At 49.0% G+C, this 24,124-nt stretch overlaps 1 protein-coding gene across 5 annotated transcripts in view; it reads left to right on the top strand.

Moving 5' to 3' along the window:
- Positions 1-24,124, top strand: part of ZBTB7C (zinc finger and BTB domain containing 7C) — a 328,531-nt gene that overhangs the window by 269,752 nt on the left and 34,655 nt on the right. The window contains exon 1 of one of the 5 annotated variants that reach the window (XM_033087867.1): positions 16,743-16,862. The exons of the other annotated variants lie outside the window; for them this stretch is intronic. The gene's annotated coding sequence lies outside the window, so the exon portion shown is untranslated. Of the gene's footprint in view, positions 1-16,742; positions 16,863-24,124 lie in introns of those variants that run through there. 5 annotated transcript variants of the gene reach the window in all.

Genomic DNA, 24,124 nt, shown 5'->3' with positions numbered 1-24,124 from the left:
TGCACCCTTCCAGGAATCCCACTTAATCACCAAACGTGCCCAGTCCCTCAGGTGGATCTGTCACCCTGCAACCTCTCTCAGTTCCCCTGGTAGAACAGGTAGGCCCAGAGGTTTTGAAAGGTGTGTATGGGGCACAGGGAGTGCTAGGTGGTCACAAAGTTTGCTCTAAAGTCCGAGTGAGAGTGGAATACTAGCTATAGGGTGGGATTTCCTTGGGCTGGCTTCACCCTGTACAAAGAGATTGGAGAAGCCCACAGGTAGTAAGCAGCAAGGCACTGGGGGTATTGTTTTCTCAGCAACTTTCAACAGGTGACCATTATTTAGTAAGTATCGATTCTGTGCTGGGCATTGTGCTAGGATAAACTGAAAGATGAGACAACAGAGTTCACATTTCTTTTTCTTTGGAGAATACCCAATGACCTTTCGTAAAACCACTTTCTGGAATGGTGTTATCATTTACCACTAGTGCCTGTGGGTAACTGATAAAGCATTTATAGGCACTCAGTTATACCTGGCAGCAGGCCTCAGTGAAGGATAGCTGTTGTCAGTCCCATCTTATTGATGAGATAACTGAGGCAGAGTGTAATAGACGTGTTCCTAGATGCATATAAGAGAGCACCCCTCAAACTGGCTGAAGTGAGACAGAATTTGTATGTGCTATGGAATGCAGTGATCCGCGGGCAGGGCAGATTCTGACACCCTTCCACCCAGGCTCAGCAAACTCGGGATACAGTGTCTTTGCCTCCTGGCTCTGCTTCCCACATGGATCGGCTTCATTCTCAGGTATGCAAGGTGGCAAGATGGTAGTGGCAGGGACAGCCTCACAGCCTCTCCAGTTCAAGTTGAGTAGAAAAATAGAGGTCTCTTGCAGATTGTTAAAGACAAAGCCTTAGGATTAGCTCTATTAAGCCTCTCAGCTGTCTTAAGTCACATGCCCATCCCTGAACCAATCCTGTAGCTGGAGCATGGAACTCATTGATTGGCTTATGCCTCGTCACATGCTTCCACACCCTGGAACCGCATATGGCATCCTTTCCACAACACATAGACCAGAGTAGGAGCCAGGAATCCACCGAAGGTAATCAGAAGCTGTAACTAAAAAAGGTAGAATAGATTCTGGGAAGCCAGAGCACAAGATTCACTAGACAGAGTGCACTGGTGACAAAGCCAGGCCTGTAATCCAAGCCCCACAGGGGACTGGGAAGCAGTGGAAGGACAGCATCCTGGCTCTGACCAAGGCCAACTCTTGGCTTTGGTTAATATCCCTTTTCTAAGCAGATCTTTCTAGAGCATACTAAACAACAGTAACAAAAATTGTATTCTGTGACAGCCTGGTAATATGTAATTAGGAGGACACTAAGGTGCGTCTTGGATCCATCCACCAAGCAGTGGCTGACCCATAAAATCTGCCCTTGTCATTCTTCACACCAGAAGTGCCTTCTGTGCATCTCTGCCTGGTACAGTCACACCCGATGTTCAAGTTCATCACATAAGTCCCTGTCAGAATGAATCACTTCCTCTCATGTTCTCCTCACGTCTTCATTTTGGTACTTAGCCCATCATAGACTTTGAGCTAGCCAATAGTTTGTGCGGTTTGTTTTTACCCGTAGATTTTTATCTTATCTGTGAACTTGGCTTAATTGGTTCTGATTGTCAGAAGAAGGATTGTGAGGCTTACCAGGAAGGCTACTGTGAATGATTAGTGATGCCTGCGGAAAGGGGCACAGTGGTAACCTTGTATTAGTTAAGACACTATTTTTTTTATTGCATGTAAAGAAAACCAACTCTAGCTAGCTTAAGCTGAAAATACCATTTATTATAAGGATTTATGATAAGGGAATGCCATGGGTCTTAAAAGCAGGGAAAACACTACAGCCACACCTCCTAAAAGACTGGAAGCAGGACAGCCATTGGAAAGCAATTATTTCCTCCAAATTGGTCTGTCTCTCTGGGACCCTATGCTGTCTCACCTTGGCTTCTCTCTGTACGACTGATTGATCCTCTCCTCTCTACAAATCAGCTCTCTTTGATTTTCCTTGCACATGACAAGATGGTCATACAAGATCCATTTATATGACCATCAGGTCTAGCAACAGGTAGAGAAGGTCCGTGCTCGTCTAGTTTATGTCAGTTATCTACCTTTGATTCCATCAACTATGGTCAGTGAGCAGGGTTCCTTAATAACCAGGGGAATCTTATGAGGCGAGAGAAGAGCCAGTTTTTAGGAAAAGAGGGTCCTCAAGCGCTGCACAGATCCTTTAGAAGGAGGCTCCTTTCTATTTATTCTGTGTATTTGCTGACCACCCCTTGACAGTAGTGGCTGAAGCCGTAGTGACAACGGTGATGATGGTGGCAGGGATACAGAAATAAGTAAAACTTAGACTTCCCTCGAGAGACTTGCAATCCAGTAGGGAATAAGGACGTAGACGCCGCACAGACTCTGATAACTTCCAAAAAGCAGATCCTGGGGGGCAGGGCCATGGAGTTGAAATGGTTCACCACACCTCCTTACCTCTCCTCTCCCATTTCTCTCACACTCCACACAAGATAAGCTTCATGGTCATGTTGAGATTCAGACTTTTGGCCACACATGAAAACATCTTGCCATCTAGCCCTTCCCCACTCACCCCTGTCCTTGACGACTGGAGCAGTGCCCTGGGTCCCCCAACCAACCTGATATCCAGCCACCTCCCCCCCACCCTCCCTCTCTGCCATCCCCGTCAAACATTGTCACATCCTGATAATTACTTTAATTGGAAAAACAAATAAGGATAAAGTCATGCCAGAGCCCAGGAAGCAATCTGTGCCCCCCTGATGTCATCAAGGATGCTATTTACTTCAGTCTAAGCACCCTGCCCGGAAAGTGCGTGGCAGTCAGAGAACTTAGCGTTTCAGAGCTTCCATAAAAAGTCATAGCGCAGCATGTGACCTGCTTTAAGGGACCAAGCCTGTGATTCAGTTCCCTGCCTCACTTTTTCTCTTGTTGCTCTCACACATTCTCTTTAAAAACCAAAATGGTTGTTTTTGGTTTTCCAATCAGATGTTCCCAATTGGCACCTTCTTTTTTCCCTCTCCTACTAAAGGAATACAACTATTTCTCTGCCTGAATTAAAAGGAGCTTCTATAAATAGAGTAGGAGGGCATCATGGGACCAGGGACCGGAGCCCCCAGCAGTAGCAGAGCTGCAGGTGCTAGAGGACAGTTACAGAAGTTTCTAGGTAAAAGGACAGCTTTGAGGAGGGCCTGGGTGAGATCGCCTTGATTGAAATATGGTTTTCTGCGTGTTGTTGGGTTCCACATAAGAGGCTTCCAGCTGTTTGGCAGCTTGCAGGCCATGGGCTTTCCCCGATCTGGCTACTTGGGGGGAAACAACCATCTGTCCCTCAGCTGTGGGCTGCAGGAGGACAACTTGGTGAGACACCGTCATTCCTTCATTCCTTCACCCAATAAGCAGTTTTCAAGATTCCCACTGGCTGACTCTGCCCCAGGACTCTCATCCCAGCTCGCTTTGCCCTCTCTTGTTTTGACCTGGCTTGAATGAGAGCACAGGTCTATCAATAGTTTTGCTTTTGCAGACCTCTGCTCCACCTCTATATAACACGGCAACACCACTGCTTGCCACGGAACTGCCTTGGAGTGGCCAGGGGAATTCAAGGATTCATTTTTCTCCAGACCCAAGAATGCCTGAGTGCTGGTGCACAGCATTTGGGAGGTATTCTAGCCAGCCAAAGTTAAATTATGGTCTCTACTACATCGGGATTGGGGGAGACTTTTGCACCAAATTTACCTGCCCCAGAACGAGAAGAAGCACCTACAAATGCCTCACCAGGTTGAGAAGCGCTGTGAAGTGCAGCTGTACGTGCAATTACTGCCTCTCAGGCAGGGCCGCGGATGTACGGGCATGGTTGGATGCTGCTTTTCATCACCTTGACTGCTGTGTTTCCCTAGAGCTGTATCCAGGTGGAACCATTCTGCTCCGCGCCCCCTTCTTCGTTTCAGTGTTCAATTTTAATGAAACAGATATGAGGTTAGGGAACAGAAGTCACTTACGAAGTAACTGCATATGCAAACCACTGTGTAACTCACTGCAATTGAAAATGCAGTAAAACCTTGATTAACTGCACCCCAAGTAACCAGAATTCTCAATTAACTAGGATTTATTTCTTAGAATTCTGCTTTTAGGGGAAAAGCATATGAGAAGAGGGGAAACTCTCATCTCAGGGATTTTTTAAAAACTTTCTCCAAGGTCTGCCGGGTCTCAGTCTTCCTAATATTCCTCTTTTCCTCGCCTCTATTTAAAAGCCTGTGTGATGGAAACTAATGTCAGAGCGGTGACCCAAAATGTGTAATGTCAGTTCAGCTCCCTCATTTTACAAACAAGGACCCTGAGACCCAGAGAGGCAGCATGACTTGCACTAAGACACAGGGCCGGTGTTGCCAGCAGCAGAATCCATTACACGTGCTGGTCAAATGCTACAAATATGCCATGCCAGCCACCCAACATTACCTGCTTACTCCTGGTGGTCAGCAAAACGACGGCACATGTATGAAAACATGAGGGGAAAATGAGATGGTCCAGCCAGATGACAGCATCATTAACCAGGCCGCCGTGAGTGCAGGGCTTGTTGGGTCCAGAGCATCTGCGTTCAGGACAGAAGTTAGAAAATAGCCAACACAGGATGCTGTGGCCATGTAAATTAGCCATCTCTTGGACTTGGGTTATAATCAACAAGAAGCCTATTACTCTTTAAAAAATCTTTAAAAAAAAAGAAACTTTAAAAGCCTTTAAAAAAAGAACTTTTAAAGCCTTAAATATGCAAAGGCTGGGATGCAGTGGGCATTGCCGCCTAGTGAAGGCTTGATTTCCCTGGGCTCTTGGTCGCCTCCTCACCTGTGAAGCCTGGTGTTTACATCCGAAGGAATCTCTGCCCCTGTGTTTCCCTCATAGCTGCCCTTAAAGCCAACCTCAGAGTAGCCGGTCATCTGTGCAGCGTCATTGCAGGGCATCAGGAGGAAAACCCTCTTCCCGCTTTGGCTCCACGTTGTCACTTTTCCACGGTCGTCCTTCATAGTGTCTTAAATTCCACTCTCTGAGTCATTCAGTGGAGACTTTTTGGATTTCAGGAGATCACGGCCAGGCCTGGGCCTGTTTCCTCTCAGATGCATTTCTTCCGTGCTCTGCTCTCCATCCTGGGGGCTGGCCCACCAGCTGCATGGCCCAGGATCCCTTGCCAGTGAGTTTCTGGCTAGGTTTGGCCAATGCGACACTGGCTTGGGGTAGGAGGACAGGAGGAAGGGAGAGGCCAGGTATCTTTCCTTCTCGCCCACCCCTCTCTAAATCAGTGGCACTGCCACGATGCCAGTGTGTTCTTGGTGGCTCCAGCACCCACCCCCCCCAGGTACTCCCACCTGAGTCAGCACTCTGTTAACACCTTCTCTTCTGAATATTCTAGCAGCTTCCTGCTGCTGTTAATCATGAGTTCCCTGGCATTAAATTCTCTCTGTTGAATTACCTGGCCCTGACTGGTCCCTCAGCAATACAAGATCCCTATATTACAGTGCAAGACCCCCGTACACCTCCAACCTCAGCGTTCAGTGGAGACTAGCTGTATTTTATGGTTTCCCCCCAGGGAGCAAAAATTTGACCCAGACAGCTAATATCTATTTGATCAGAACCCATAGTTAATCAGTCAACCCAAAAAGCCAGTTAAAGCACTCATCAGAAACCAAAAGTATATGAATACTTTAAATCTCTTATTTTAACTGAGAACATATAAATGGACATTTCAGCAGTCTCTTGAGGTTGGCCCTGGCCTTTTATTTGCATATGGGTCTAGTGGTTGGGTTTCCTCACTGTTCTTGTATAAACCCTCCCCATAAATAAGCATTCTGAGGTTTCTAGAATGGATTTATTAAAATAAAGAACTTACAGACCCACACAAAGCATATTTGAGTGCAAAATCCTCCGGGTTTGCTTTCCAATATTTTATTATTTCATCCACACCTAATTCAACAGCATTTTTTGAAATGACTCACCTTTGAGTCTATCGTTTTAGTTTACATGAAAACTTCAGCTTGCTTTCTTTTTGAACTTCTGTTTCATCAGTTTATATTTAATTAAATTGTGAAATAGTAACAAACACAACTGGCCTAAACAGGTTTGGGCAGAGCACAGCTGCTGAGCTGATGGGTACAGGAGAGAGAGAGAAAGGCCTAGTAGGCTGCCGTGTTCAGAGTATGGAGGCCGAGGCTCAGTCCTCGCTTGGCGCGTTAGCAAAGGGGATGGAGAGTGCGGATGAACGCAGCGAGTCTAGCAAGTGGAAGGAGGCAACACGTTTTCTGTAATTTCAGCCGGGGCTGTGTGACTGAAGGTGTGGACCCACTATGGAGAAACAAGCATTCAGACTGGCTGGCTGGATGGTTCCTCTGTTATTGCAATATCAGAACATTAATGATTCCCAGCACGGCTTCTGCTGCCAAGAATTGTATAATTGGCACCCACACGCTGCACGTTTGCCAGCGTTCCTTCTTCCTGAGTCCTTATCGGTCCTCGGCTTGACCCGAGACTGGAGGAGCTGGGGGTAAAGGGAGTCACTGGCCTGAGTGTGAACGCTCGAAGCAGTGGACTCGTCCAAGTAGATAAACGAAGACCAGTGAGCGGCCCCTAAGGTATTGCTGGGCACTGAGCAATCGACCCCGTTCTCGCGGATCCACAGTGAGGGAGGGGCAGAGTCTTCCTGCGTGGAGAAGAGTACACAGTCTGCGACATGGGAAGCTCATTAGGTCTTGTTTGCAAGATGAGAGTTCCGGCCTGGCTACACCCTCTAGTCAGTCTGATCGAAAGTGGGGGAGTCACTCCCCTCGTGGGCTGAGGTGTTGGACCTGGTGGTCCTAAGAGTCCTCCAGCTCTCCCAGCCAGTGTGTCCATGAGCTTAATAAGCGATTCCTGCCCTCCAAGTGTGTACAATCTAGAGCTGTCCAGTACCTTAGTCATGAGCTGCCCGGAGCTACTGATCCCCTGAAGTGTGGCTCCTTCAAGGTGGCATGCGCCGTAAACATAAAATACCGGATGTCAAAGACTTAGTGCAAAGAACAAAAAAAATGAACATACCTCATGATTGATACATCTTGAAACAATCTTATCTTGGACATCTTGGGTTAAAAATGTATTGTTATAATTAATTTAACTTTTTCAAACTTTTTTATGTGGTGACCAGACAATATTAAGTCACGTATGTGGCTTGTAATGTATTTCTAACGGACAGCACTGGGGCAGAGAGAAACTGCACAAAGAGAAAATGGGTACCCGGGGCAGGGCCTGCTTCGGGAGCTCAGAGAGGAAAGAGTGAGGTGGTCTGGAGTCATCCAACAAGATGCAGTGGGAAGGTGCGTGGGCCTGATTCAGATAACAGAGGCAAGGGTGTATCTGTCTGGCCTGGGTTACGGAACAGGAAACACTCATCCTGCAGCCAAGTGGCCTGGTTGGCCAACCTTTCTGGAAGTGACAGCTTTGGGAGGGGACCAAAGAGAGAAAGGCTTGAAAGACAGGCCTCATTCATAACGAGCATTCACAGTCCCAGCCTCTCTCCACACCTCTCCACTCCCCATACTTCCCCCATTGCGTCTCTTCCACCCTCGACACCTCTTTTTTTGATGCCTCTCACTGAGCATGCTCATAGAGCAATAGCTGAGAGAGAACCGCTTTGCTTGTCTATAAGGCCCATGCAGCATTGCTCACGTGTAGACAGTGATTGTTCAAGACCATGCACAGTGGCACCTAGAACTCTGTGGGTGTCATTGCAAATGACTTGTAGGTTCCCTGGGAAAGAACTCCCTTTGACAGAGATTCGAACCCCAGGATTAGGCCAGGGAGCCAAACACTAAAGAGAAAGCTGTCGCCGGTTGCCAAGGAGCCAGCTAATGAAGTCGGGCTGTGGAGCAAGTTTCCTAGTCCCAGCCCTGGATACTCGTGCTTCTCTTTGGGAGGGCACCAAAGAGAGCAAAGGCTCAAAAGACAGGCCTCAGTTATGCTGAGCATTCACAGAGATGACACGCAGAGATGGTACATGTGACGGGCCCTCGCCTTCCCCTTTTATGACCTGAGAAAATCCGGGGGCTCGTAGGAAAAAGCGTATGCTGTCTCTGGACGTGAGTGTTTTCCTGTCACTTTCCATGCCTGCGTCCCACCCACGTGAATCTTCCTGAGTGCCAGCATTGGCCAAGGTGGGAAGGGCCTGGGGCTGTCCACCTCACTGCTCCACTTCCTGTCACGAACCTGCTGCCTGCGCTGGTTCTGAACCACGGGACCATCTTGACAGCCTTGGGAAGAGAGTAACACTTACTTTGCAGAGTCAGGGATGGTGGATCTCAACCCTGCCTGCTCACTAGATGTACCTGGGGAGCTTTTAAACTATACCCAGGCCTGGCTTCCCCTCAAAGAGTCTGATTCATTAGGCTGGAGTAGCCAGGTAGAGTTTTGTTGTGTGTTTTTTTAAGCTTCAAAGGCTGGGAAACAACTATTTAGGTTTTACGACAAAACTTCATCAGCAGCAACCCAGATGATTCTAATTAATTGTAATAACGGGTTTAGGACTTGAGTCTTTTTGAGCACTTTTCTTCCCTCTGTGATTAGTAAACCTGGCCCAGGGATGGTCAAGTGTGTTTTCAAACCATCGCTCTTGCTTCCAAATATCTTCAGTGGCTCCCTATTGTTGATCAAATGAAGGTCAAATTCCTTAGCCTGGCATTGAAGAAGCTCCATAATTTGACCTCCTGCCCATTGCCAAGTTCACATGCGCAGTTTCTATCAATCCATCGCACCGACCAAAATGGAACCACTACTGATAACGCCAAATACTAGCTTCTGTATTTATTTCTTTGTTTATACAGGTTTTGGGGTTTTGTTTTGTTTTGTTTTTGCTAGACCATTGCTCAGCCTCTTCTCTGCCTAAAACTTACCTATCCCTAAATGCTATCCATGTTTCAAGGCCCAGTTTCTCTCACAGCCCCGCCTCAGAGAAATGGGTCCCTCCTTTGAGCTCCCGTAGGGCCAGCTCAAGACTCTATTATTTACTTGGTGGAGCCCAAGGTAACTGGAGGCTATGCGGTACTTGCTTATTTTTCTGGTCATGTGTTCTCTTCCCTGATTAGACTGTGAGACCTAACGAAGGCGCAGACCAACTATATACGCTTTTATTGTAACCACTTCTCTCTTCCTAACCGTATTTAGCACGGTGGCCGGAGTTTCATGTGATGGAAGGTGCGTGTTCAGAGTAAAGCCTTGCTGAGAATGTTAATGCTGGTGCTGATCACACATATTCATGTATTTACGTGTTTATGTAAATACGCTGCTTTGGGGCTTTTTGAAAAGTAAATGGTAGCTTTAAAGAGTGGAGAGGAAAGAAGGCAAAAGCAATTCATTCAGAAATAAGACAAATATGGGAAGATGCCCCCTTTGGGTTCTGTCAATCACTGGTCCTGGGTCCTGTATTGACAAGCATCAGAAAGCAGCCACTGAGCAGCTCCCCGGAGCTGGGGCTGGAGGTGAGGGTGCAGCACCCCTGAGCCCAGCTTTCAACTCCCATGAGGCCCAGACACAGCGGAGGCCCTTGAGTTCAGCTGAGTTGATTTGAATGAACTCACTCATTCTACGATGTGAGTGACTGATAAGATTTCAAAGACACCACTCCCAGGGACGGGCATTTTAATATGGGCTAAAGTCCAGGTTTGGCTTGCCCCAAAGGAAGAAAGTTGTGACTGTGGAATTATGGGCATCAGCCAGCCAGAGAGGCTGAGGGGGACAACAAGGAAGGGGTGAGGGTGACAAAGGCCCTTCCTGGCTCCCAGGTATGTACCCCACAGCAGCGGCCGCCGTTTCTTCCTGCGCCCTGCCAAGGGCTGCAAACTACAGACTTTTCAGGTCCTGACGCATGTGAGGTCATGCTAGGCTCTGAGGAGCCCGAAAGCACGTGGGAGAGCTCAGTGTAACCGAGAGAGAATTGGCAAGACCGTTTGACCATGCTGGTCTGAATCTGTGTCGGCACAAGCTGTGAGACCTGGGCCTGGGGACAGTGTCAGTGGGACTGAACAATGTCCTCGTCCCTGGCTCATGGCCAGATGTGGTCTCCAGGCAGATGTGCTGCTCCCACTGGAGTCAGCCCTGAGGGATGCAGAACAGTGAGGGAAAGCTTGCCTGGACCCCAAGAGCCACCTGCCCCCACTCCTAGGAGTTCACTCAAAGCCAAAGATGGAACAGCTCTTAATATGCCAAGTGAAGTAAAAGGAAGTGTGAGGTGAAACAGAGCGCAGCAGGGTCACTAAAACACCCAGCATGGGGTGGGGAGAGGAGGGGACGGCAGGCATTTGGCAGGACCTCATTCCCTGTTTGCCCCCGACCTCTGCTCCTGGCTGCCATTTCCCTTCCTTTGCCTCTGAAAGGTGAGAGCCTCAGCTGGGCTCAGGCCTTCCCCCAACACCTTTCACTACCCTCCTCAGCTGCTCTCAGGCTGGGGGCTTCTTGCCTCCCAATGCCATGCTTCAGCACAATGGGACATTCATCCAGGGGTAATTGACAAGGAACCTGGATGCATAGGAGGCCTTATGCCCATAGAAACTTCCAGAACGCTTGGGTATGGAGACAGGTATCTTGGCAGTGTCTGCTTCGGCCAACACGATTCACCATTCACCACATGGGATTAGGCCACGTCTGCGGGCCTTCCCTTCTCCAGGGACAAGATAGGAGGAAACACAAGTTTCAGGCAGAAGTTGTTAAAATAAAGCTTTTTATAACCTCATAATGTGGGGGGAGGGCACGGGACGAAGGGGCTTCCTTATACTGGCACCATTTACAATCAGGGAACTTCTTCAATTTCATCTTTTTGAGGCCTCTGAAATGTATTTTACTGCTAGATTAGGCGGTAAAGCCCCATTATAACACATTCTATTACAGAGACACATTCCTTTCTAATAGAGAGATTTCCGTGTCCTGGCAAACAGCCCACAGAAATGGGATCTGCTGCTGGGTCGGAGGCAATACTGTGCACAGCAGCCTCCTGTTGTCCCTTTCTCTGATTCCAGGGTGCCCTTGGATGGAGAGAAACGTGTTAAGTTTTCTTGGCCTGTCTGTGAGAGCAGGGGTGGGGTAGGTGGACTGCGAAGGGGGAAGAGAGCCAGAGAGGATGGAAGAATACTGAGAAGGGAAGAAAGCTGGTCTGAGACCAGGGTGCTTACAGATTTTTAATTTGGCATCAGTAACAGACCCTTAGGATGTTAGTTCTGGAGCGATGCTTCGAAATCAATCATTTAGAGCAGTGTTTTTCAAACTGTAGGTGGTACCTTATTATGGGTCATTTGAGCAATCTAGTGGGTCACAATCCACCTGGTTAAATACACACACACACACACACACACACACGCACACACACACACAAGCATGTGTGTGTGCATGTGTATGTATATATATATATATAAAATAGAAAATATCAACATGCATCATGTGTAGTTAAATTGATAAACTGTTCAATTAAACTTTTCTTTCAGTTTTACACACACACAGATTTATATCCTGGTCATGAAGAAAAATGGTATCGTGGGTTATAGTTGAAAAGGGGTTCAATTTTAACTTTGGTCTTGTCTCATCTGCAGGGACCCAAGATGGAACGAAAGTGTCACTCAGGCCCTCAGCAGCGAACTAGCAAGCTCAGAGAAATGCTGGAATCTGGCTGAGAAAGGAGCCACCTACAATTTCATTTTAAGACAATTGAGGTCCAGAGAGGGGGAAAGTCACTTGCCCAAGATCACTCAACTCCTGAAATTTGACTCCAGGACATGTGGCCCAATTGCTAGACCAGGCTCATTCCCCCAGCAGTTTCATGCATCAGAGCCTTTCTGTGGGGAGCAGTTGGAAGCAACGTGTACTAGGCACTGGGCGAATCACTTAACTTTCTGAGTCTCAGTTTTCCCATCTATAAAATGGGCCCACACCCACCCAACATGGTCGTGGGAAGGATAGTGAGATTACATAAAATCCATGCCTGACACATGGAAGGAACCCAGAGTATGCTATTTACTTTTATGTTTTCTTCCTTTCCAAATACCTAGTCATGGAATACAACTCCCCTCACCGATACCTCACCACAATCTAACCTCCTAGAGGGAAGGTGAGGGGCTGAAGCTGTTTGCACATGTCTCCTTTCTCAGCCAGATTCCAGCATTTCTCTGAGCTTGCTAATTCCCTGCTGAGGGCCTGAGTGACAGTTTCGTTCCATCTTGGATCCCTGCAGATGAGCAATGTGATTTCTAGGAACATAGATCTGTTGAGAAAACTCCAATATGACTCTCAATTTGATGGCACCCGGAGGCCATTGTGGAAGAGTTTTACCTGTAGTCTCACCTGCAGAGAAAACTGATGGATCAGATCCCGCCTCCTGCCCCAAACATTCTCATACTTGTTGCCCTGTGATAAGGCTCCGTGTGCTGGAATCTTCTCCAAGCAAGTGATGCAAGGGGATGATGCATAATTATGTGTAAAACAAATGCTTTGTGAATAGTGTTTTAATTTTAAGTGACTTGGAATGCCCCAGGGCCCCAAAGCAATGTGATGCCCGAAGGGCGAGCACCAGTTTCCTTCTCTTGGGATCCCCTAGTACTGGCACCGTCCTATAGAAATATCCTGCAAACCACATAGTCACTCTAAAATTTTCCTCATGGTACATTAACAAAAGAAAAAGAACAAGGTGACATTAACCTTAGTGATGTATTTTGTTTTACTCTATCTATCCAACACCTTACCATTTCAAATATAATTCATATAAAAATTATGAATGCTATATTTAATTTTATTTTGTATAATACAAAGTCTTCAAAATCTGGTGTATATATTACACTCACAGCTTGTTTTCATTTGACTAGCTGAATTTCAAGTGCTTCATGGGCACACGTGGCGTGTGGCTTCGCTGTTGGACAGCTCTGATACAGAGTGTTTGGCACATAGTAGGAGTCAAACACGTGTTGCTGACCTGAACCTGATGTGGACACCTGTTGAAATTCAGGTGTTGTGCTGAGATCTGAGGATAGGGAGTGAGAGAAGAAAATGGGAGAAGAAGCACCCGGATGATGTTATTAGAAAGAACTCTCTTAGAACAAGCAAAATCACAGCCTTTAAAATTGCCACAGAACTGCCTCCCTTTCTCAGGCGATTTCAGACTTGTTTGTCGGTCGTGACAGTTCCAGAGGTATGGAGAATCAGAAAACCGGAGGCAGAGTGCAGACTCAATGCTGCTGGGCCAGCTGCAGGATCTGTGTGGGGGGGGTGGGGGTGCATGTGCGTGTGCGTGTGCGGGGAGGCCACGCTAAGCCTCAACAGAAGTATGGCCGTTTAGCTGGCTTGGGTTGAGAGCTGGCCCCCTTGAATTTCTCATTTTTATCAAAGGAGAATATTCTTGAATATTTGCATAAGATGAACCATAATTTTAGCTTTTGTCATTCATGCATTTCAAGGAATTTGCCCTGTGTAGGAGGAGAAATTCTGTAGTATCTTTGTAAAACTCAAAGACTAGTTCCCAGAGGAAACTGGCATTCTGCTGTCCCCATTGACGCTCCATGGGATCGTGTGGGGAAGGCCCACCTTCCTTGAGGAGAAGATGTTTGCTTTTCATTCTCGGAGCACCTAGTCCAGCGCACATCTGTCCCATAGAAGGGGCTCAGTGGGCATTTGTTGTATTTGCCTAAACCTGACTTGGGGAGGAAGGAGCTAAGGGAGGGATGACAAGGGAGCATATGTTGCCTTAGCACCTAGTTCTAGTGCCAGGTACTGTCTTAGATGCATGTAGATGGATGGCGTTCAGGCTGCAGAGGACAGCTGGGGTCTCTGGGTAGGCAAGAGAGATTTCACCCCGTGTTTCCAATTTCTGCAGGTGTTGGGGGATTCATCAACGGAGCGCTAACCTAACACCCTCCTGTTCAGATGCAGGGAGGAGAAAACTGACTCTGGGAAAAAGCAGACGGGGATGTATCTGCCCTTCCCCCCTCCCCCCAAGCAGGGCTGGAAGCTGCGGGTTAAGCCCTCAGATCCCATCCTGGGAGTGGGGAGGTGGAGTAAACCCACCCAGACTGTGCAGTCGTCACTGAGCCAGTGATCTCAGCCAAGCCCACAGCAGAGGAAGAAGGCCACTCTTGGGCTTCCTGGAACTCCAGGCACCAAACAGGTCTCTGGAGGTTCAGGCATGTGCTTTCCCTCTGGGCTGGATGTGTCCACTTCCCTCTTGCTTCCTTCTTGTCTCTGGGTACCGGGGCTGGAAGCCCTCCACATCACCACCCCACCCCAGACAAGAATGCAAGGAGCTGCAAGTAAAACCAGAGGGCCCCTCTTATGTCCCTTGTCTCATGGAGAACAAGGTGGGCATTTGGGTCAGGAGAAAAGGACTAAATGGAAACCAGAAGTCTACTTGGGGAGGCTGTTTAGTGATGCAACCTATGGTGGCGCACTGATGAAACTCCAAGGTGAATTTCTTAGTGATAATACTTAGTGGGGTAGGAGAAGCAGTGCTTGAGAAAATACACACAGGACAAGCCTGTATACTGGGAAAATTATAAAACACCCTTTTCTCGTCTCTTCTTGTACCTTGTGCTACCTCCTTCTGCTCTGCGCACTTTGATAGATGACCTATTTTGATGCCGGCAAAGATGTGATTTAAGTAACTAGAGGGATCAAAGAGTCAAGGAATATTTGAGAATTTAAAAAAAAAAAAAGTGCTGGTATGTTAATACGTGTGTGACCCATCACAGAAACTTCACCGAATGGGAGGAACTTTGGACAGTGGGAAAGCTGAGTTTCATTTCACTTCAGGGAGCCCGGTGCCCTTGGCCATGCCGTTTCTCCTCTCTCTTTCTCAGGCTGCAGAGCTCTGAGACCTTCTTGCTAAAATATGCTTTGATTCTGTTTCCTGTGTTGGGCCATACGAGAGCATTTTGAACGTAGGCCCTTACTCTTCTCTCAATTCTATCACTGGAAGGTTTGTGGGGGCTGGGAAAACTGGGCCCCTGTGTTCCGGATCGAGTTCTACCTTTAATTGACCCCAGGATATCATGAAAAGCCTCCTTTTTATGCAAAAACTATGCCCCTGAGCCAGCTTCAGTGCATGGTTCTCCACGCAGGGTGTAGGAATATTCTAAACTACGCTATTTGGGAAGGACCCCTTGGTGCCCAGGGGTAGTCATACATGCATATGACAGACACTCACTGAGCCCTCACTTGGTGCCAGGCCCACTGTTGGATGGGCTAGAGGGCCACCAAAACAGGGGCGGTCCCTGCTCTCAAGAGCTCATGTTTTAGGGGGCAGTGTCACCAGGCCACCACAGCAGGCCCGGCCAGGGGCCTGAGAGCTGGGGGCAGGGCCTTCCCCCTAGGGAGCTTGTATCTCCCCTGGGGACTCCAGGAAACACATAGGGAGAACGGAGAATACAACTCAGGACTGGGGCACTGAGCAGAGCAGGACCGGGCAGGGGCTGAACCACCTACACCAGCAGCAGGACGGCCTGGCTCTTCACAAGAGTGGGTGGGGAAGCAGGGGTGGGGACCAGCTGGCCAGCCACAGCCAGATGAGCCCTGCAGAAGGGAATTGCCAGGTCTTGTTGGGTGGGAGGGGAGGGAAGGGGAAGGGAGGGGAGGGGAGAGGAGTAGAGGGGAGGGGACGCCTTGTCTCTGTTCAGATTCAGAGCCTGTTTGAATTCTTTGGCCCACAAGAGCAGCTTGCTGGGAGCCTGTCTGTACCTGCCTGCCCCACACTGCCTGCCCCAGCCCCAAGGACTCTTCTGTTCGCATTGTTTCCTGCTCCCCACACCCCAGCCCAAGCATAAAGATAACCATCCCCTGCCCTCCCCACCCCTGGTGACTCAGGCTGGTGGCCGATGGCAGCAGCCCTGCTCAGCCTGGCTTCACTCAGCTGCCTACATCTGCTGCTGATTTGCCTCTGAACCAGTGGCCCTTTCTGTCTCTGCAACCTAAATTAGGGTGGGTTTTTTTTTTTTCTGGATTAAAAAAAAAAAATGGTACCTTTCTCCCATGTGGTGTACAGATTATTATAGTGTCTGCTTGCTTAGAGGGGACAAGAAAGAAAGTGAATGCGGACAAGTCCAGTGTAATTGCGACGTACAGCTGCCCGAGGTCGCCTGTCCACTCTGGCCAGTTCTGAGCCAAACCAGTTTTCCGTGGCCAAACTGGGCCCGGTTTCCACAACGTTTCCTGTCAGGAAGTTCCCCCGCCCAGTGTGTGCTGTTAAATAAGATCCTTTTCATTCCTTTTCCTCTTATAAACTTCCCTTTCAGGTCATCCTGAAGGGAGAGTGGGGATGTGGCCCGGCAGGGGGAAGGGAACTCCAGGCTCCATTCCCAAAAGGAACGTGGCTCTGGAAGGGAGGCTGGAAGGGCACTGGCCAGAGGCAAACACCTGGGGTTCCAGCCCCAGGACAAAGCATAGGGTGGCTTCCTCATCTGCAGAGGACGCCAGCTGCCTCACCCATCAAATGAGGCTCCTGGGTGCCCCCTCTCCTCCCTGCCCCACAGAGGAGGTGGTTACCAGTGAAGTGGGATTTGAAGAGTCGTGGGAAGAGTACCCCATCCTAAAAATACCTCCCTCCTGCTCCCATCCTAAAAATACATCTGCCACAAACTTCCCACAGAGAGTGAAATTCTACCTTTCCCATTTCAGTCTTCAGTTGTTTGCTTGTCGCTAGCACTCTGGGTCTGTACTAACTAGTAAGGCTTTGCCTACTGGCCCTCTGCATCTGGTCACTGAGTCCTCGGAAGCTGGCGGCTGCCCTTGGGGAATGAGTGGGACATGGGAAGGCTGCAAATTGCTGGGAAAGGTGAGCTGGAGTTGGGTGCCAAAGGCACACCTGGTCAACTGAGACAATTGCCCCAGGCCCTGGGTGGGGAGAAGGGGAAGGTCAGCGGAGAGTGCATTTCTCCTGGCTCCTGGCGACAGGCTTTATATCTGTCATCTCACTCAACCCTTGGATCTGTTTTATAAGGTGGCTATTTTTCCCCTGTTTTGGGTATTCTTACCCCATTTTACAGATGAGGGATTTGAAATTCAGAGAACTAAAATGTCACCTGATCTCACACAGATGGGACCAGAAATCTTGGCTATCTGATTCCAAAGATCAAATGCCTTCCTCATACCCCAGCTGCCTCAAAGGGGCTTTCTTCCTTCCTTCCTTCCTTCCTTCCTTCCTTCCTTCCTTCCTTCCTTCTTTCATTCACTCATTCATCCATTGTAAAATATACATAACATAAAATTCACCATATAAGGTTATAATCAGTAGCTGAAGTACCTTCATTTGCTATGCAACCGTCACCACTATTCATCGCCAGAACTTTTTCATCATCATGAAATGAAACTCTGTCCCCCACTAAACAGCGCTTCCCATTCCTCCTCCCCCAGCCCCTGGTAACCACCATTCTACTTCCTGTCGCCATGAATCTGACTATTGCAGGTACCTCCTGTAAGTGGAAGCACACAATATTTGTCCTTTGTGACTGGCTTATTGCACTTAGCATAATGTTTTCAAGGTTCATTCATGCTGTAGCCTGGAACAGAGCTGCGTTCCTTTTTAAGGCCGAATAATATTCCATTGTATGGCTATACCGTTTTATTTATCCAGTCATCTGTTGATGGATTTTTGGATTGTTCCCATCTTTTGGCTATTGTGAATAATACTGCTGTGAACATGGGTGTGCAAATATCTGCTGAGTCCTTGCTTTCAATTCTCTGGGGTATAAACCCAGGAGTGGAATTACTGAGTCACATGACAATTCTGTGTTTAATTTTTTGAGGAACCACTGTGCTATTTTCCATAGCGGCTGCAGCATTTTGCATTCCAATCAACAATGCACAAGTAAGTGTTCCAGTTTCTCCGCATCCTCACCAGCACTCATTATTTTTTTTTGTTTGTTTCTTTGTTTGTTTTTGATAGTAGCCATCCCAATGGGTGTGAGTTAGAATCTGTATCTCATTGTGGTTTGGGTTTGCATTTCCCTAGTAATTAGTGATATGGAACAAAAGAATGAGCATCTTTACATGTGCATGTTGGTTGGTCATTTGATCTGGAGAAATGTCTATTCAAGTCCTTTGCCCGTTTCTGAGTTAAGTGGTTTGTGGGTTTTTTGTTATTGTTGAGTCATCCATGCTTCTTTACTCAAAGTTACAAATAATCAGGAGTTTTCCCACAGAATCTAAAGATATTTACGTTCATAACGAGGACTCCTGGGTAGGCTGCTGTGCTCTCTGGGTCTGCTAAATGGTACATGGAGTGTTTTTGTGTAAAATGTGTTTTAGTGCATTTGAAATATCTGAAATCTACAGCTCTTGGGACATTTTCATTCATTTATCATGCATGTGTTAAGAACCGACTGTGCACCAGCCACCGTGCTGCAGGCATACAAGGAATATTCCGTGGTCCCTTTCTAGCAGAAGATGGAAGGTTGTTTAAGGACGTTACACCCTGCTGGGGAAAAGTGGTTACAACACAATGTGGTACATGCACATTTTCTGAACCGGAAATCTCAATGCATGATCTGATGGGAATTTTTGGTACATTGGCCTGAGCTCTGAGATAGGCTGGGAAGGGGGAGAACCCAGGCTCAGAGGAAGCTAAGGAAAGGATTGACAGAAGCATCAGGAAAAGGGGTGGGTGCCTGGCTCTCTAGACTCGTCTCGTCCAGAAGCAACCATGTTGGCATGTTTACACCCCCTTCTCCCAACACGCACAGACCCTGTCCCCTTGACAGCTCTGGGCTTCTAGTCGGGAGCAGACTTTCAAGGGAGCATTGGGGTGTATGAATGCAAAGTATGACTCAGAGGGGAACCTCTGACCTTTTGGTTCTATTTCAGGGTGGGGGATTTCCCTTCTCTAGGGGAGCATTGCTAGCATTGCGTGGGAGAAACTGTGGCCTCTACACTGAGATGGGGCGTGTGCTTTCCAGCTTTGTTGGGGCTCTTGAACGGCCCACCCAGTGGGACAGGGGACAGCCTTCCTTCTGCTGTCTCTGGATTTCGACCAGGAAAGCAGCACCGATCTTTTTCTCAGATGACACCATCTAAGGAGAGTGTCTTCGTGGTTTTCACAGCTGGACGCCAGGTACCAGTCTGCAGCAGGGTTCCATGTGCAAAGCCCTGGTGGGGATAATTCTAGAACCAGGCAGGCAGACCCAGTCTTGTTACCTTCCAAAATGCCAGGGCCTAAAAGGATTCCATCCCTCCCTCACTAGACTAGAAACTCATTGTGGATTTTTATTACTGTCCGTGCCTAGCAGTGCCAGGCACTTCCTAGGCATATTGTACATGTTTAACATGTATTCGCTGAGTGGATGAAGGAATGAGTCCCTGTCTGCCTGCTTGACATTTACTCGAGTGCTCCCCGGAAGTCACGCAGACCTGGGTTTGAGTCCTGCTCTGCCATACAGGAGTACCCGTGCCTTGGGTAAGAAATTCCTCTCTATGGGTCTCAGCTGCCTCTCCTATGAAATGGGGTAGTGATTCCAGGACCCTCCGCCAGAGAACGTGCATGGGGCCTGGTGGAGTGCCTGACATCACTTCCCTCTCCTCCCCCTCCAGCGGCCCGACCTGACGGACCTGACGCCCTAAGCCTTTTACCAGATCTTCTTTCCAATCCATCACAATGGCTCAGGTCCTGCTCTTCATTCTTGCCTTTCTTGGGAACAATAAATACCCTTTTCCTGTTCCACTCACAGAGCAGTGGGGAGGTCTTACAGTCTAGTGGTTAAAAGCATAGCCCTAGAATCAGAAGGAACGGGGTCCAGGAAAATGCACACACAGCTCAAAGCCTTGCTCCCGATAACAGAGGCTCCCCCCAAATGGCGGGTGCAGTGGTGGGAGAGGTTAACATCGTGGGATCACTTTCTTGGGCCTCTGTTGACCACAAAGCAGGGATTTTTCAGCATGTGCCGTGAGTTCTCACAGTGGCTTACTGTGTGCTGGACCTGGGTGACCCTGGAGGGTGGCCTGTCCTCTAGCTGCTCAGAGTGTGGGAACGACCCAGGAGAAAGGCTGTGTGGTAGCTCCCTGTACCTGCCTATGAGTCTAGTCAGCTGCAGTGGTGGGAAAGAGAAGAGGCAGGGAAGAGTTTTCCAAGGAGGGAGTGTAAGCCGGACCCTGGAGAAGGGCTAGGAGCTGAGACGACAGGAAGGGAAGGGCCTTTTCAGGTGGTAGCAGGGAAGAATTGGGAAAGGGGAGAGGCATGCCTCCCACAGAAACACCTGGACAGGGATGAGCCAGTGGGAATGAGACAATGCGTTCATTTGTTCAGTCAGTGAAGCAACGAAACTGTGCCATGACTGCAGCCAGGCTGAGCATACACAGGTGGGTGGACGCTGTGTGTGCCCTCCAGGTGTATGGGTGGCCTACCTAGTGGGTGGCACGTGCCCTCGGTGGAGGAGGGAAGGATGCAGAATTTGTCCTCTTTTCAAATCAAGGTGCCCTGCTGGCTTCTCCCTCTGTGGTGTTCTTGGCTTCCCCCTGAGAGAGGACTGTGGTGTCCAGCCCCAGAACTCGGACCACAGATGGAAGATTGGCAAAGCCAAGAGGCCTGAGAGGCACTCCATGCCCAGAGCTCTCGAACTTTAAAGAGCAGCTGACCCATGTCCTGGGGACGTGGTGAAATCTAATGATGACAGGTCCCCTCCCCCACACCCCCAAGGTTCTGATTGGTAGGTTGTGAATGGAGATTGAGGAATATGCATTTTTAATCAGTTCCAAAGTGGTTCAACCATGGTTCTCAGCCTTAGCTGCACCTGGAGAAGCCCTGGGCAGTTTAAAATACTGATGGCCAGGCCCCATCCTAGAAAGTCTGATTCACTTGGTCTGGAATTGGGGTCTAGACACAGCTCCTTCAGTGATTCTGATGTACAGCCTGGGTTAATACTCGAGCTTGAGGACCACTGACTAACTTCATCCAAATATTTTGCATTAGTCATGGTTCTCCAGGGAAGCAGAACCAACAGGGTGTGTGTGTGTGTGTGTGTGTGTGTGTGTACACATACACATAAAGAGAGAGAAAGAGATTTATTTTAAGGAATTGTTTCTCATGATTGTGGGGGTTTGCAAGTCCAAAATCTGCAGGTAGGCCAGCAGGCTGGAGACCTGGGAAACAGTTGATGTTGCAGCTCGAGTCTAAAGGTAGTCACAAGGCAGAATTCCCCCTTCCTCTGGGGATCTCCGTTTTTGCTCTTAGGGCCTTCAACTGATTGGGTGAGGCCCGCCCACACTCGGGAGAGGAACCTGCTTTACTGAGTCTACTGATGTAAATTGTTCATCTCATCTGAAAAATACCTGTACAGCTACACTTGGACTGATGCTTGACCAAATCTGTAGAAACCATGGCCTAGCCCATAAAATTAACCATCACACTCCTCGTTTTACAAATAAGAGGACGGAGACCTAGAGAAGCCAAACAACTCCAGGGCCCTATACCTGGTTCTTCCACTGCTGATTTGCTTTGCATAGACTCGTAGATCATAAAACCATGAAGAGACCGACTCCTTCATTTACAGAGGGAAGCGATGACGCAAGAAGGCTAACCACCTTTTCCAAGGCATGCCTTTTGGCAGGGAATGGACCTCAACCCTAAACACAGGACTCCTAAGGGCCAGTAGTTGCTCCTTCCTCTACTCCAAATGGCACCATAGTGACAGTTCGAAGAGAGGTATCTTCCTGTGATCATGAGAAGGATCCCTGCCTCTCTCCAGCCTACAACTCTCTCTTCAGGATCTTAGGAAGGAGTCGGGGCGGGAGCTGTAAATGGATTCTGCCTCTAAGTAGAGGGGACAGTTGGGAGGCCTCAGTGGTTGCTGACTCCCGGCATTTATATCCAGGCCCCACTGGTGTCTATAATTTTGTGGCTGCTTCCTTGATGCTTGGATTTGCACACTTAATGCCGTCATCCACAGAGACGGTCTCTGCACACCGCCTCTTGTTCAGATTCAATACGGCTTGGGAAATAGAGTTTGCTTTAAATCAAAGCCAAGTTATGATGCTTGGTCTTGTTTGTAGCATGTCACGCCCCCCCCTGCCCCCAAAGGGTTTGGCAGCATCAACATGGATGGGGTGTGCAGACCCTCTGAAATACCCGTGTGAAGTTGGCCAGAGAATGTGATCCAGAGTCTGGATGAAGAGGCTGTGGGCAGACAGAGGAGTCCAGAGACTCGGTCAAAAACCAGGGCTGGCAGAGCCACGATGGGCCCTGAGCCAGGCCCCAGTGATGCCTTGCAAGGATTGTGGGGCCTCAGAAGGTGTATGGCAAGAAAGCTAAAAGTTCAGCCGGCCAGGAGATGATACCTGGCTGGTGGATGAAGGAGAGAGCAGACATGGCTGGAGACAGAAGGCCTCCAAAGGCAAAGCTGTCTTACTTGGGAAGCTGCCATGGCTGCCTGCTGGGGCTCGATCCCTGCACTGGTTGCAGGGAGAGGGAGTGGGCAGAGGAAAAAGCTGGCAAGTCCTGACCCTGAGCTAACTCCGGGTGTGGCTGGGTGGATTGGAAGACGGGCTGCCCTGCCCTGCGCTCCTCATCTGATGACAGAAAATAGTCATCCTCAGATTAGACCACTTCTCCAAGAGTCCTGGACAGGAGGTAGTGTGGTATGGTGGAAGGGCTTAGGATGGGCCTTCAGACACCCAGGCGAGGCCACAGCTACCTGCGTGACCTCAGGGAGGCGCCTTTCAGCCAGAACCCGCGTCAGAGTTCAGGCCTCCAGCCTCCCATTGCAGAGGGCTCTTTCTGCAGTGCCAGATCTCTCCCCTCAGTAGCTTGGTCCCCAGGTACCCACCCACTCTGTCCTCCTGTCGCCTAAGCAGGCCAGCCATCTCCTAAGAGCTCTCATACTCCCGTGTGCCGTGAAAATGGTATTTCTCTATGGATTCCATGACTGAAAAAGTTTGGAAAGCACAGCTCCGTGTCAGTGTTCTCTGCAGGGGTCCTTGTCACACCAGTTCCGCAGGCTATCGAAAGGTATTAGGCAAAGCAGAAAGATGAAACAAGTTTGGGAAATGCAGGTTTCTTTACTACGGGCTTTCTTGGAGTGGGGTGTGTGTGTGTGTGAGTGAGTGAGATATCCATGGTGACTCTCCAATACCAGGGCTCTGGCATTCAGGTATCCACAAACATTTGTGTCATTTGAAGTTCATAGTTGCACACAAGAGACACAAACTGCTGCTGCGAGCTGTCACTCGCGTAAGATTCCAAGTCCTGGCCGCCGTGTCCCCCTGGCCGGCCCTGGGTTTTGTGTTCATGAGCTTGCTGCCAAGGGGTGGGAGTATAGGAAGCTCCCTCTTTCCCAGCAGGAGTTGGGGTTCTGCTTCCCACCAAGGCTTTCACCATGGGGGCCTCTCCTAAACCAATAAAACATGGCAGATTTTGGCAGTTGAAATCTTGGAGCATGGAGTCCTTTTCTTTGGATGCGGAAAGGAGGACACTTAATAACCCCCGAGGAGCTAGTATTATGAGAGGTCCACGGTGTGCCTTGCCAATGAGCACTCGGCTGTGCCCTGCTGTTTTCCTCTACACTCCTCCCCTTCCTTTCCTCCTTGTGGACAGGCGTCCCCTGCGTCAGCCCCCCCTTCCTCTCCCGGTTCCTATGGCCATTCTTCCCCTTCCCACACCTCCCACGGCTAGTGGTGTGGACAGTAACCCCGAGGCCCCCGGGGAAGGCTCGCTGGGTCTTCCAAGGAGACAAGCAGTTGATCTGATGCTCTCACACCTACAACTCCCAAGCTAATCCAGAAATCCTTGAAAATTTGAGTTCAGGAGGAAAATGGCTTCGGGGGTTCCCGCCAGCAGCGTTCCTTGTCATAATCTGCTCTGGTGGGAATTCCCAGGCTGGGAACCTCAAGCTGGCTGGCGTCTTATCAGGCTGGTAGAAGAGAGGTGCATTGGGGTGGGTAGGGCTTAGTGAGGTGCCCTCTGGTTACCCCACCCAGCAGCCACCCACCGGTGCAGCCAACCCTGCTCTGTTTCCCAGTGGATTGGGGCCACCTTCTTCTCCATAATGACCGTATTGCTCAAATTTCCAAGATAGTTATCCAACCTTGTTTTGACAGTGACTTGGAAAGACC

Source organism: Rhinolophus ferrumequinum, chromosome 19 (genome assembly GCF_004115265.2).
Source record: "Rhinolophus ferrumequinum isolate MPI-CBG mRhiFer1 chromosome 19, mRhiFer1_v1.p, whole genome shotgun sequence".
NCBI lineage: Eukaryota > Metazoa > Chordata > Mammalia > Chiroptera > Rhinolophidae > Rhinolophus > Rhinolophus ferrumequinum.
This window is presented reverse-complemented; position numbering and strand designations above follow the sequence as displayed.